The following is a 15,505-nucleotide window of genomic DNA, read 5'->3' as shown; positions in this document are numbered from 1 at the left end:
GTTTTAATAGGATTCTTGTTTGGTTCTGCCATTCGGTACTATTCAGAAAATGTTTCCCAACTGAGGCCGGGGTAGGTTAGATGACTGTCTAATCAGTTGCTTTACTAATGATGATAATGAACTCGCTACAAAATGTGATGGAAGCCGGAAGCTTGTGAAATTGACTGTGGGACGAAGGGCTGTAGCAATCATTCGCGAGTTGGTGGATGTGGCCACAAAATTCATCATCACTCAGTACCAGTCCATTTCCATCGGGAAATTTCTTTAAAAAACACGAATTTCATACAAGGTTTTTCACAAAGCTCAGTATGGTATGGCAAAGATGGCAGTCGATGACCTCTAGAGGTTAGAGAGCCAAAGAAGATAAAGTCTTCAACCATTAAACCTTCTCCAATGCATTTTTTATACCTAGACAGTAGTCTGTCTGTCGTATCCGTATTCAAGTAGATTTTGTTTTTGCCAATAGGCTTAATTTTCTTAGAAAAAAATGTCTAGCCAAAAATAAGGCCATAGTGGCACTTACCTTCGACCCGAAAGCCTGAACTTGGACTTGATACGATTAACCACTTCTGCCTTGATACGATTAAATCACCTGCCTTGCAGCAACTATTCCCCCAAACGACCTCCTTCACTACACTATGAGTGTACTTCCATCCCCCAAAAGACCTCCTTCGCTAGCTGCAAAGGGCTGCGTTCAAAAGTGGGGCTAAGAAAAGATTGTTTATGGTGCATTGTCAGTGTCGACAGTCGTACAAAACCCGGACAGAATCATTATGCCGTGTTACGTCTCGCCGTGTTCGCTTCGCGTAGGAAGCTTTATCACGAAACGGAAGCTTTCACCTTGCGCACCACTGTTGTTTTCTGCACGGTAGGTAAGAAATGGTAGCAAACCTTTGGCCAGTGGCAAAGGTCTGCAGCAAAAAAGGAATAATATAAAACAAAAAAAAACCATCACGAAAAAAAGTTAACAACGGCAAACGCAATGGTCGGCTAGCTGTAAGTGACGTCTTCTGTTGTACGGGTGGTAAATAGAAAAGCAAGCAGTAAAACTTCAAAACTGAGGCGACACGGGTGTCCCGGTTTCACCCGGTGTAGACCCTGAGGAGCAAAACAAACAGCTGCACATTCGGACGGCAGGCAGTGGAAGACCTGGAAATGGGGTCTACGGCTTGGTTTTATTAGGAAGAACTGCGACTCCCAACCCGGACAGGTAGTTTCTTGTGCGAAAACAAGGCGAATAAGGCTGGTGGCAGATACGGCTTGTGTCGTTTCGTTCCCCTGTGACTAGCGTATCCCCGAGAGCGAGTCTGCTGAAGGCTAACGCAATGGGTCGTTTGTTTAAATGAACAAACAACAACCGTATCAAAAGCGATGCCACCAGAGAAAGCTCACCCAGGCGCCGGCAAATCGGTGGTAGGAAAATAGTTTCTTCACACTGGAAATGAAAATACATTATAGAATAAACAGCTCTGAAGCTTTATTTTATTAAATCAAAAATAAATGTTTAACAAATCTGTTACATTCTTCAAATTAAATGAATTAATTTATTTATTACAAAATCCAACAAGTGCGCAGACTGACTTAGCTCAAAGCGAACGAAGACTATCGGATCAGAGTGTATGGCTGCTTCAGACCACCGCGGGGCGTCAAAAGTGTTGCCTAAAATCGAATAACGTTTTTGTTGGGTAGTTTCCTTATCGCTTTCCACGAAGCACACGCGTTCCCGGTAGCATCAAAGACCACCAGGAAAGGGCCACGGAGTCCGGAAGAACGCTTTCGAGGAATTCAAACAAATCCTCCGGTCCGACCGTCGGTCAGCTTTTATTTGAGAGCGATTGTAAGCAGGGGAAGAGATCGATTTTCCACCTTTGCTTCGTCTGCGTGCACTAGCCTCGCGGTGTGTGACCAGAGGGTGGAAAATCTACAGAAAATAGCCAACGTTGCAGAAATGTCCGGCCAGGTTTGTTTGTTTCCTTTCGTGTTCTCCTTTTTTTGTCTTCCACGGGTCCATTTTTCCTATGCCGGATATTGATGTTTTCCTGTGGTCGGGGCGTTTCGCGTGTGCTGGGATTTTACGTTCAACACCCCTTTTCTGTAGCGTGTCCTAGCGTACCTGTTCCCGGCACTGGATAGACGACCGGCAGAAGCATCCGTCCGGGAGCTGTCTATACTATTTGAACAAATTTCTCCCCCGAGAATGAGAATGAGAAGCAAATACAGATCGCCCGCCCGGATGTCCTCTGGATGTGTCGATGCGGTCTGTTGGTTGGAATGTGGCCGGCACGGTCATGGTGTCCCACCGAGCAATCCTACCTGTTGCTTGATCGACCGGCGTCTCCTTCCAGCTGGAGATTATGGCCGGGTCTGTTGGTTTGGTCGTGCTTTTTTTGTTCGTTCTTTGCCACCGCCGACCGTTAGGTGTTTGTCTTCGGGAGTTTGTCTTCGGCCACGGGTTCGAAAGGCGCTTGAAGAGTGGCCCTTACTTTGACCAAGTGTTTTTCCATCTCATTTCGCGCCTACCCGGAAAAGGCCTACCACGGCATGCCACACGGAGGCTGTTTGCGCATTTTGTGAGAAGCAATTTTTAAAGTAAGCAAACCATGATTTCAATGCCGGCCTTTTGTTCACATTTCCGGAATAGGTTGTCTGTAGTAATGCCGAGTGCGGGGCGAGTGCTTACCAGTGTGGGCCGCTTCGATTCAAGCGGGTTGATGGAGTGGTCATTTACTTAGGATCGGTCGTTTTTTTATCGTTTTGTAAAATCGTTACGATTGAGTAGATGTTACAACTAATTGTGTTAAAATAATCGGTCGCCTGAGTTTCGTGATGAAATAATTACAGAGCGAACGGAGGACGGGCACTTGAAACCGGAGCGCTTTTAGGTAAATTCTCAGAAGCATGCATCATCGTGGAAATTGGGGCCTGGGAGTTGCTAATTACAGTAGATATCATTTTAATCTGTAGCAAAACAGACAGAACCAGATGGGTGGTTTAGCTTAGATTTATATTACCATTTTAAATGATTATTTTCTTTATACCTTAACATGAATGCATAAAAATGAATATAAGACAAATTTGTTATCATTAAATCGATAGCATAATAATATATCAGTTTATGTTCATTTCATAAGGACGGCCAATTTCCAATTAACCTCATTGGAATAATTATACAAAATAATGTGAAGATTGAAAACAACCATAAGCAAATCCATATTATTGGTGTGTTTGAGTATAGAGACTTTGAGTCATTTAAATTCAGCCATCTTTCAATAAATAAATAATGTATTATGCTGCACGTGAAAGAACAATATCTTACCTAGTTTGGAAAATCTGGATATATTAAACTTTACTGTTAGTGCAGTAAAGAGATGCTTAATGTATTGAAACTCTTGAGTAAAACTAAGTACACATAAATATTATCAACAGAAAAAAAACATTTTGGATAGTACATTTTTATTGTGGAGGAATCGTTCGGATGCCGGATTCGGAAACCCGGTCCTACCTAGTGAAAGGTGGGCGGTTGGGCCAACGAATGTCAATGAAATGATCACTATTTGAAATAGTTTGAACGATTTCATTTATGTAATAATATGGGCAGGCTTTTCCTATCAATACTTTGGGGTTGCTAGCACGAGCTGGTGAGTTCGGTGGAAAACATTTTTCCACCTCTTTAAAGAAATTAATAGCTTTCTATGAATTGTTGCGTTTGCTGTTTTTGATGCGTTTAATGAGCTATGGCTATGATTGCAAATTTGGGGAAATTATTGATTTTGGAAAACAGTTCGAAATGGTATTATAAACCAAACGCAGCCCACAATACAAGCGGTTCTCAATGGAAATTAAAACGTCAACATTTCACACGGTTGTGATTTATTCCTTTGATATTGAACACTATGGTTTGCGTTCTAAACCAATGCCTACCTAATGGATTCAGTTTTGGGTCGTTGTGATAAGCTCTATGTATCAAGGTTATTTATTGAAAGATATATTTGTTTAATTGATTAAACTTTTTTGGTAGTAAGTTAAAGTTTTAAGTAGTAAGAAAGTAAGTTAAATGTAGCAACCAAAACTTTTAAATAAGAAATGTGACGGTTTGTGTCAGAAAAATAAGCATTAAAGACATAATCAATAACGGAAATATTAGTTGAGTCTATAATCGGAGGAAAAACGTCTCCCACATGCCCACTCTAACACCAGGTACGCATCTTTCCATACCTGCTGTAACACCGATTGGTTCGACAAACAGATAGAAGAGCCAATGTGCCGCTACCCATGAGCAGGCACGCTACCTTGAAGACATGGACTCAAGGGATAAGAAGCGTTTCGTTCCGTTCGGTTTGGTTCGCTTGACATTCTTAGAATGTTTTTTCGACGAAGAATCGCCGAAACTGCTAGCACAGGGAAAGCTTTATTTATAAACAATTGCTCATTGGCCAATCGAGTTTGTTCGCCGTCATCGTCGTCGTCGCTGAAGTGTACAACAGTCGTGCGAACCGTGAAAGTGGCCATCGTGAGCGTGTTGTGGTGAAGCCTTGGATGATCTTCAGGCAAAGGCAAAATAGCTTCTGGATCCATCTACAGTTATCTTTATATTCAAGTCACTTCCCATTTTGTTTGTTCCATAACCGTCAAAGAATATCTTGATGCTACGGGCTCGGGTTTGGTTCATAATAATAAAATGGCAAATCATTCAAGCAGGTTGCTTACCGATGTTATCGAAGATTCGCCCAATCTATTGAATCATCGTTAGACGCTTGAAAAAAAAAAACAACACGGCACGAGTTGGAGACTGTAGGTTCAAAAATATCATTAAGCTGCACATCTCGTAATTCCAAGGAAAACATGAAAACTGTTTGAGGAAATGTAAATATTATGATGATTGAAAAGTCGAAAGTTTCAAGCTATTTTAAAGCAATACAAAAAATGAACCATACCAATCGGAATTGTTAATAAAGGTTCTTGTAAACAGCAATATTCAGCCTATTATCTATTTCAATAGTATTTTGCAGTTGTTGGAAAGTGATGGTAATACACTCATTCGTTACATTTATGATTGTCTGTTCTCTTTGCTGTAGGCATTACAACCTCGTTATATTGGACAGAAAGTGATTAAATTTGTGTACAACAGCTCTCACTCTATCCTCATAGTTTTAATAATTCATGTTCGGCCTGAAGTGCTGAAATGGCAGTAACTTTAAAAAAGAACTGAAAACAAAAAAATCTTTAAAATGAACGCATAATGTAAGGAAGCCATAGCAATTCAAATAACAATATAAATTCTCCAACAAAACCATATAGCCAACACGTTTATTAAAAGCTTTTTTATACATTTCATGAATGAATACGTCCGTGATGCAACTGCAAGCTTGGTTTTTCATATTTGAAGCAAATATGAACATAACTACGAATGTTGAATGTAAACAACGTACATAATTGGAGGCGGCTAGCTGGAATGACGTGAGAATCTCACTAAAGCCGAATAAAACGGATAATCTGTGTTGTGTAGCTGGAAATTTTTTGGAAATAATTTGTGAGCAAGCATATATTAAAGCGTAAATTAAGTATTTAAGCAAGTAGCTGTCACAGAAAGCCAGAAATGGCAGACCGAGACTGTTTGAGGTTGTAGTGCCAAGGAAAGAAGAAGGAGGAGCTGCATTGAAGTCTTAAATATATCTTTCTTTTGTTATTCAGTATGACCGTATTGCTCATACTTTAATGTAAATTTTTTAGAAAACTACGTTAATGGTTAAATTGTTCACATCTTGAAACAATTAATTGTCGAATTACATTGAATAATTGTTATCGTAGCGCTTTTCAATACTGCCTCAGCAGCATGAGATCGAAACACAGCACGACAGGGATCAGAACCGTTTTGTAGGACTGGCTGGGTTCATACTGAAAGCAACAACCAATTTATTCTACCCCCTGGTGAGATTAAAAGGAGCTTTTTATTGTAGAAATAATATTTTGTTTTTAAAAAATTCTATGGCTGGTACCTAATAATACATTATACAGTTTTTCAATGTCTTATATGATCTGTGAGAGATCGTGAAAGTTTAATTAATCTAAATTATGTTTACTACAGCCAACCAACACAAACATATACTATTTAGCTGTTTATATTTTATTCAAATTACATCAACATCGCCATCGGCAAAATAAAGCCGTACGGGCTCGTATTTCATCTACTTTCTAACTGGCTCGTGCAATGGAGACTCCCAGTGCTTCACGTTGGCTCGATTGAACGTGTTATTGCCGATGATCTATCTGGACATTGTCAGGGCAATAAAATTTACCTTCGCTAGTACTATAATGCCTCAGGGTATCCTTTCCTGACTTGAAGAAAACGGCAAAACATTCTCTGCCCAGCGTTGAAGCGTCGTCTGATTGAGTAGGAAGCCTCTACTGCAATCAGCCCTTCCGGCGGTGTGTTTGTGTGTACCATATTCGGCTATGAAATTAATTATGCTGTCATCTTTGACTGACACACCCTGGAGGGCAGCTAGTCAAGTGGTGGGCATTGGATTTTTTGTGTGTGTGTGTGTGCAGTACTCTAGTTAAGAAGCGCTTCTTCTTACGCTCGGACAGTTTGGCCAGCTGTTTGTTGATTGCTTTATACGGTAATTTGAAAGGCTGCAGGAAATCTATTCTGTTACACGTTGATGCCCGTTTACAACTTAACAGCAAAAGAATGTTTTGCTCTATTTCAAGCGCTTTCTGAAGGATGTACTTTAAAGTATTGTGAGCGGTATTCAAATTGAAAAGTTTTCTTTAAAATATTCTAACAATCAAACATAAATACTTGCACATCTTTGCTGTTTTATGGAAATCTTTTATAAAGTTCACCACAAAATGGGTCTTGTCTATTTAATTAACTCTAAATACTTAACTATACACAGACGTTATAAGTTGATCGTCGGGAACGCTGCAACGGCTTACTTTCGTGGGACGAAACGATGGTCAGGTAACCGGTGCAATCATGGATTGATTTGCTAGCCAACGCTAATTGGCCGCAGGATGTGTTGCAAAGGATATCTATCCGACCGTTAGTCAAACGATACGTGGGCTGTAAGGTTTAGGTGTAGGTTTGGTAAGATTCGAACAGCACCATTTCGTTGCAGGTAAGCTGTTTGTATGGCTAAGCTTGAAATAGGTAAGTTAAATCGTCATTGTGCAAGATATTTTCCATTTTCACATTGTGTTGAATGCTTTTAAATATTTATGTTATAGTCATAGCTTTGCGAGCGATAACTTTTGTTGGCCTGTTTCATTCAGTATTCATTAAAAATATTTTGTTTGTACAATAAAACCGGCAATTAAAAGAGCAAAAGAATTCTGTTTGATGAAATGCTTACAGCATGCCAAACTAGTTCGCATTTCTAATTCCACATCAATACCAGCTATTTTTGCAAAACGAAACAAAATGTTTGCTCTGTCAAAAGCTTTGCAACAAAGAGCCTGAGCCAAACACACCCACACGCCAATCACGGTTACATTTCGCATTAGGCCGGCATTGAACTGACGGCTGCACACCGCATGTTGCCGATTTACCTTCCATCGAACCGATTGAGTGTATGCAATGGCACGGACAACTGAGGTCCAACTGCCCCACAGTCTCACAGCACCTAGCCAGACTCCAACTGATTCTTCTGGGAGACAGGTTCAGTCAGGTATGTTGGCCTGCAAAAACCGAATCCAAAATTCATTCACATTTGAAAAGGTCAGAACGCCTGTACCCTCGGGTGGTTCTATCTATGGTCCCGCAGGGGCATATTGCAATGCTGCGTTGCTCCCTGTCCCTCCGGAGCAAGGGAGGGGAGGCGATGAGCGCCCAGGAGACGATGTGCGGGGTCATTTCCGTTACTCGGGCAAGGCTTGCTGGAAGCATTTTGATTTAATTAAATTCTCTCCCTGTTGCGCTTCGGTGCGTTGGTCAGCTACAGGAATTTAATTTCACAAAATGCCGTCGAAAGCGTTGAGGCAGCTGGCCGGGGTGTAAGGCACCGGGGCTGGAACAGTACAGTCAACTCTCCGAGTACGGTTGATTTCCTGTACACGATGTCCCGTGCAGGTGAATCAGTACCCATCTTGCTCCCCCTATCACCTTGTTTGGATTGGTGCAACAGAGGTGAAGCTTCTGGGTGTTTTTTTTTTTTTACTTTAAATGATGAAATTATTTCTACCACCGAAGCCGAATCACACTCGGGCTTGATGAAGAATGAAGAAACACCAGGCGTCTCCATTAGCCCGTAAGAAGTGGAACGATGGATTGTGATCTCTGAATTCAACTGCACTGCATCCTGTCTGTTGTCGTTTTCTTAAAATGTCCACACAGACAATCACGCCGCCCAGCTGAAGATTGCTTTGGTTCTGTATAATTCGCATTAGTGCCTCCCACCTAGACGGTGAATGCTTTGGCCGAGCAGCTACTGGTATTTCTGTGTTTTTAATTGGCTATCTTAATTAAGGTAAATAGATAGCTTTCCTTGCACTGCCAGCACTACCAGCATCACCGACGGTGCAACATTGCATCGGATTGCATTGCCAAGCCCAGGTTCATCTTTAACCGGAAATGGAAAAAAAGGAACAGTAAACCAAGCGCTATCTGCTGGACGTGGCTCAGCTTCCGTGCCGGTGTAAACATCCTGCAGTGGAAGTAATTCCCCGTTTTCTCTTTGATCTGCAGCGCATCACATCCGGAAGTGAGCAGGCGAAGCGAAACAATTTGCCTGGCTTTGTGATCCACGACTTACTGCCGGCGGAACTAGGATGACTAACGCGATTGTGTTGACCGCAATACCGATGCGAACGGAGCTGGCATAAATTCGATAAGAAAGTGGAAAATATGAATTTATTAAGAAAAAACAGAGCAAAAACATTACACTGTTCGTTATTGCGAACGAATGATAAAAACTCATTAGTTTATTATGATAGTTTGCAGTGGGTGAAGACAGCAAAAGAAGGTGTCAGTAAAAGAAAATGAAAATATGCTACGGTGGCTGATGGAGATGGTTCAGCTATGCGATGATGAACAGAGGAGTTTGTAATTGATGCCACTAGAATTTCATCATCTTAATAGTGACGTTGAAGTGAGAAGGTATACGTTGCAGCACGGAACTTTTTTACCCATAGAGAAAAAGGGCTTAAAATGAAAATACCCCATAGTATGTGCTTTTTTGTAGCGATTTTTTTATGTTGGTCATTAATGAAGGTTATAAAAACAACATTTGATCGATAAAAGTGGATTAAACTATCCAAAAAGTGTCTTAGCAGAACCATAAGGGGTTAATATTAGTGTAGTTAAATTGATTTAATCCACATAGGACTTCAGCAATCTATAAGCCAATAAGGCATAAAAGCCAATAAATTGCTTTGTTAGGTATTCGTACTCATCATTTGCTGTACATAACACAGCACATCCTATACTGGATCATCGTGTAGCCATCATCATATTTCCTATTGTAAATGACTAAAACAAAAATAACAAAAAATCATTATGCTGTCAAATCACCGGGAGTCATGTTGAATGACATTCAATATCGAACTGTTTTTTTAAAATAATTATGTGGAATAATATTCCATAGCTTAGTAAGATAATACATTTTGATTTTTTTTTTTTCGATTGAAAAATAGGTAAAATGAAATGATAGTTATCGTGAAATTGTTTCATGCAAATTTCGAGAATTTAAATAAACAGTACGATTATGGCTGAAAATATGAACGTAGTAGCATGGGCAACAGCTAACTAGGAGTTTTTTTTTGCAACTTATGAAAATATAACCTTTTATTCAATATCCAAGTTTAATGCTTACTGCATACTGCCCGGGTAATTTTAACACACGGCAGGCTCGCTTGCCGCGATTACTATCCATTTGCTAAAGCTGCAACAGCCCTTATGTTGTTTGTTCGTTTTTTTTTGTGTAATGGATTTATTACAAGTCCCTCGATACCATATTTTACCGAAAGCCCTATAGATTTTCAAATGAAAAAAAAATGTTATAAAAATGAAAGACCTCAGTTGGCAAATGTTTTCATATGTAATTTAAAATAAAACTACGCAATATGGCATCAGATTACTCTAGCACAGCGATAAGAGCGTATGGCACGATGAAAATGTGATGCAGTTTTTTGTTTGACGCTCTCATTTTGTTTGTTTTTTAGTATTATGTACAAACACACACATAAATTCGTGTCTTTTTCCATCAACAGGCGATGCACTTTGATGATATGGAACGAGCCATTGTCTGATCGTGAGGCTCGGCAACGTTATTGAATTTACATCCATAATCGGCCCATGGTCTTAACCTCCCGTACTCTGCACGCTGTAAAATTGCGGTTGTACGATACGATGGAGGGACTTTAAAAAAAAAGTAATGCCCCCACACAGCCACACACCAGGCTGTGGTGGATTAATGTACAGCGTAGCAATATCGACGAGTGTATCCGCTTTTGTGCCTGTGTGGATCTTTGAATATTCGAAGCTGCAGGTGATAATCAGATAATGGAACAACTCGGCTGCATCGAGATAGTGATAAGAGAAATGGGTTTTAGCTCGGGCGATGAAAGATGGTGCATTCGGCGATGCACCGAATGTATTTGGTAGAGGGTGGAAGCGCCGGTTGATGTAATTGGAAGTATGGCGACGTATGTGTGTGTGTGTGCCTGATTGTCTCTTGATCCGATGGTTGATGGGATGAGATGACAGGTGGATGAATTACTTTCATCAAAAGCGGACAAGTTACTGCTGGTTTTGCTGGCCATGCAGTTGTGGCTGTTTTCGCTTACAATTTCCTGTGCAAGAGCACACAATTTTAGAAGCACTTTGTTGAAATGAAATGCTAGTAGAGTGCATATTGCTAAATTGAATGCAGTAGAACAGTCACTAGTTGGTGGAAAAGAAATTGGCTACATAAGATTAAGAAAACTGTCGCAAACGAAGGATATTTAATGGAAAACAACGCGTGAACAACAACATTGATGCATCAAAACTGCCGATATTTTTAAAATTAAATGTAAAAAATTCAATTCAATCAATCATTACTCACGCCGCTGGTGTTGGCTAAAATGTAGTTTTTGGAATTAATTCTGAAATTGTTAAGCTTGAGCCAATGAGTTATCGGCTTTCATAAAGCAAATTTGAACACTGTTTCGGTTATGTTACGGTATTGTCTGAACCTTCAGTTACCTATCTGATACTACTCCTTATCAGTCATGTCATGTGATAAATACAGCTCGTGATCTTGGCATGCTGTAACAACTCTCGATATCGTTCACGGTCCAGCGCTGACGTCTGCCAATCTTATGTTATGGCGAATTTCACTCCATCTTATCTTGGACTTGTAAGGCCTCCGCCTTCCATCTATCCTCCATTTAGTAACTGTTTGAAAAGAAATCGCCGTTCCTACGTAGAATGGTAGGTACGTTTCCTGTATCGTAGCTCATATCAAAATGAAGTCCAGTAGCTTAACAATGATTGAATGTTTAGCTAGAAATATCAATGTACAGTGCTTGTTTTATAAGTTGCACTCTTCATTGCTCATTTGGCGATGCAACCTCCAAAAGTCTTAGCCCTGCCAATCCTGGTCCTACTACATCTACAATACATATGGAATTGTAATTCCTGCATGCAGGTGTTTCTTCCTGAGCGATATGAATAATTTTTTTGCCATAACGAGACAGTTTTGTTTTTCCACCATTAGCCATCGCAAATTCATCATAAAGCAATTTGAGTTGAACGGTTAACCTAAAAGTCGGCGAGAGTAGCTCGAACGGGATGAACTCTCTGAAAACGGTGATCGGAATTTCGCAATCAACGCATAAAAGGGTAGAATGGAAAACCACACCGAATGCTAAATGCTATCGATGAATTGCACCGGAAGCAGTAATGGAAGCTAAACACACCAAAACGGGCAGCCATTGTAATAGAGCGATCTGTAAAGCACAATGTATGGTGCGCGCCGTTGTTTTCGTGTACTTGCCTTTTTGCTAGAAAGCGCATTTAACGAATCCTTTCAAGCAATTCAGCTTGTTTCGCTTGTGTTTGTTTTTTTTTTATAACTGTTTGTTCATCTTACCGTTTATTACTCGACACACTTGCTTCGGCAGCGTAAAGCAAGCTTGATGTTTCATCGCAGCTCGTACTGCACCATGGTTTGGAAAAAGGAGTAGCAAAACACGAGGCTCGCGGTAATAAAAACCGAAAACACATCAAAACCAATATCAGCAAACGACGACGCAACGTAATCTAAGTCCCATCGAGACTCTCAGAGACGGTACCCGAAAAATGAGAAACAAATTAAAAAGTCGGTTTCGAAGATCGTTTTAAATGGAGCTCCACCCTTGCTACGTTCTGCTAGGTCTGCTGCCTAAACCTGGCCCTGGTGGTGCTCGAACCGCTGGCAGTGCACGAAATAAACGAATGGGGCTCGTTTTCTTGTTGCCGGGTTTTTTGCTGCGAACATAATCAGTAAATGATTATGATTACTCGGTTCATTTTATGAAAGCAGATTTGGGGCGGCAGTTTTTGTGACACCGAGCGACGGGTTCATTTTACTTCGATTTACCTTTAATGATTTTTGGGAGTGGCATGATTTTTTTTGTTTTTTTGCGGTTTGGTTTTATCCCTGCCGACCGGACAGCGTAATTGTAGTTGTTCTAAAATTGTCTAAAGTATTTAAAAAAAGCGATGTTTGGGATCGAATGTGAAGAGACACAGTGTTGAACGTATTTTTATTTCACATCGCCATACCGCCTAGCTCTAGCTGAGAGTAGATTGTTAGTAGACAAGCAAGATAACCTGTTTTCCTTCTGGCGGAAGATCAAAGGGGGAACATTTTGATGGATGACTTAGTGTGAGAGAAGGGGAAGGAGAGGATTGAGGTTCAAATCTGTCATAAATACACACATACACTTACGTACCCACAGAAGAGATACTTTACCATGGATACGGCAGACATCGGTAAGCCATCTTCCACTGCGACATCGAAGATTGATGGGCTGAAGGTGGATAAGGCCTAGATAAATTAAGGGCTACATCAGCGCCGGAACAAGTAGACGCATGCACGAAGAAACAAGACACCAGAAGCTGGCCATCGGAGGCCCTGCAAACCCAAACAACAACAATATAGAAATGATGAGGAAAAACGTGTTTTTAATTTAATTTCGATCGGTAATTGTTACGAAATTATGTCGCAAATCCGACGCTTACCACTGCTCGTCCCGTTCCTTTCCGTTTTCTAAACGGAAAGCCGATTTATTCCACCGAGGAATTGTTAAGGATACGGGCAGAGATTAATAAACGGTAGGGCTTACTTTCGCTGCTTGCACACGGAACGCCATGGACACTTTGGAATAGATTGAGCGAGAAAGCACAAATAATAACGAGTCTAAGGCACTCTTAGCAAAACACCTGCGTACGCTTTCTTAGACACGAAATCGAATTAATGTGAAATATTTCCAACGCAGGGGAAAGTGTCGAATAAAAAGCAAACTTTTATCACCTCGCACTGTGCTGGCTGGGTGCGTCCAGGGACTAGTGGATTGCCGAGACTGGACAGTAACAGTAAAGGACGCTTGCATCGCGCGGTCCGAGTGTGGCTTTTGCGAAGGACACCGGAAAGCGGACGTGAAGAATGATATCCGTAAAATTTCAACACCTAAGCTGCAAAGCGTAAAAGTTCATGCCCGAATAATGATGATTTAGAATGTGTCGTTCCCTCTCCGGTACCTTCAGTACGCTTTCTACATGGCTACCTTCGGCGTCACCCAGCCGGTAGGAGAACCGGTGGTGAGAATTAGCTCACCGCACCCTTTTGGCGACAGCTGCGTCATCGGGATTGAACCCGCAGGATCGAAATTGAATCTTCTATGCAAGAGGAGGAATTAGCGAGGAGGAAGAGGGGGGGGGGGGGGAGAGTGAATTTGGTCAAATTTAGTGATCGTTGCTGGTGGGCAGTCGATCCTTTTTTTTATTTGGTAGTTACTGTTTGGTGGATTTATAGATTACGGTAGAAGGCATCTGAAAATTCTACCTGTGAGGTGTTTTATGGTGCGTAAACGAAGAGGGAGAGATATTATCCACGAGAAGAAGAGATGAAGAGGGAAAGAGAAAGAGAGAGAGAGGTTTGTTTGTTTGTGTTATTTTTGAACAGGAATCAATATTCCAAGCAATATATTTACTACAGATTACAAGACACCGGACAAATTGCCATCATTTGTAAATCTTTGTCGTTTGCCAGTTATTACGTACATCTTACAAATTAGAAGCTTTAATTTTTGCACAATATCTCTATTATAAATACTCTTGCCATCCTATAAATACTGTTTTGACATCCAATCTAGAAGTATAAACATCATTTGTTCTATCTGAATAGTCTAGGTTTTAGGTTAAGGACTGTATTTCCTTATTTTAGAAATTGGATCATAATTTCATCAGTTGTTGTCTGTCTCATTCGACATTAACATTGTAATGTGAAAGATTCAGCTTATAGTTCAGGTTTTGGCGGTGATCTTTGAAGGTGCAGAGCAGGATCTTTAACGAATTACGATTCGTCTCAACCGTCTCACCGAAGACCTCACCTCAACCTCATTTGAAGAGCAAAGAGAACTATCGGGCTATCCTAGGAAATACCTACAGCACAATTCAAAAAGTATGGCGTTTAGAATGTTTTGTGGAACAATTGTGGAACATAAAAAAATGAAATTTAAAATGAACGTTGATTCGATACATGTTAAAAAAACTGTACTAAGGACATCAATTGCTTTGTTACTACGAACACGATAAAGTCATGTCATTACGATTCTACATTCTACATAAACCCTCAAAGTGCAAAACATCAAACAGTCTTTAGAAAAAAGTATTTCACTCAAACAATACAAAACCATCGTCATGTATCAGAAAGCAAACAACGAAACGAAGGAAGAGAGCGTCCATTATTTCCAAAAAACTTTATCTCGCGTAGGGAACGTGTACGCTCCATTCGGTGCACCATCGCACCAGACACCAACTCGACGGAAAACACAATGCTAACGCTAATGAGTATCGAGTATGGTAGACAGGTATAAATTAACCGTACCGTCAGTCCACAAGCAGGATGTGACCTGGAAAAGCTGATAACCATAGACAAACACACAGCCCAAGCGGCACGATCTGGGCCAGCGACCAGCTCGGCGTGGTCCACTTTCCAGCGTAGCAGTTGCTCCATGCCGAGGACCTGGCGCTGGCCGCTGCTGCTGCAACCGAAGGTCATGCAAAGACCACCGTGTTCTGTGTTGCATTTTCCATCCATCCCACTGGTCCGTCGGTCCCTTCGAGTGAATCTTCATGTCCGTTTTGTGCTGTCCAATTCACGTGACGTAGCTGCCTGCTCTCGCTGGCAGGCAGTGTAAGTGATGAAGGGAAAGGGGGGGAGGGTGATAGGAAGGGAGCGGGCTTTCAATATACGCTTATGCAAGCTGACGCGTGTGCATGAGGATCTCGTTATTGGTTCATGGTCGTTGGCCTCGT

This window comes from Anopheles stephensi, chromosome 2 (genome assembly GCF_013141755.1).
Source record: "Anopheles stephensi strain Indian chromosome 2, UCI_ANSTEP_V1.0, whole genome shotgun sequence".
Taxonomy (NCBI): domain Eukaryota; kingdom Metazoa; phylum Arthropoda; class Insecta; order Diptera; family Culicidae; genus Anopheles; species Anopheles stephensi.
The sequence above is the reverse complement of the archived record's forward strand: the minus strand, read 5'-3'. Positions refer to the sequence as shown.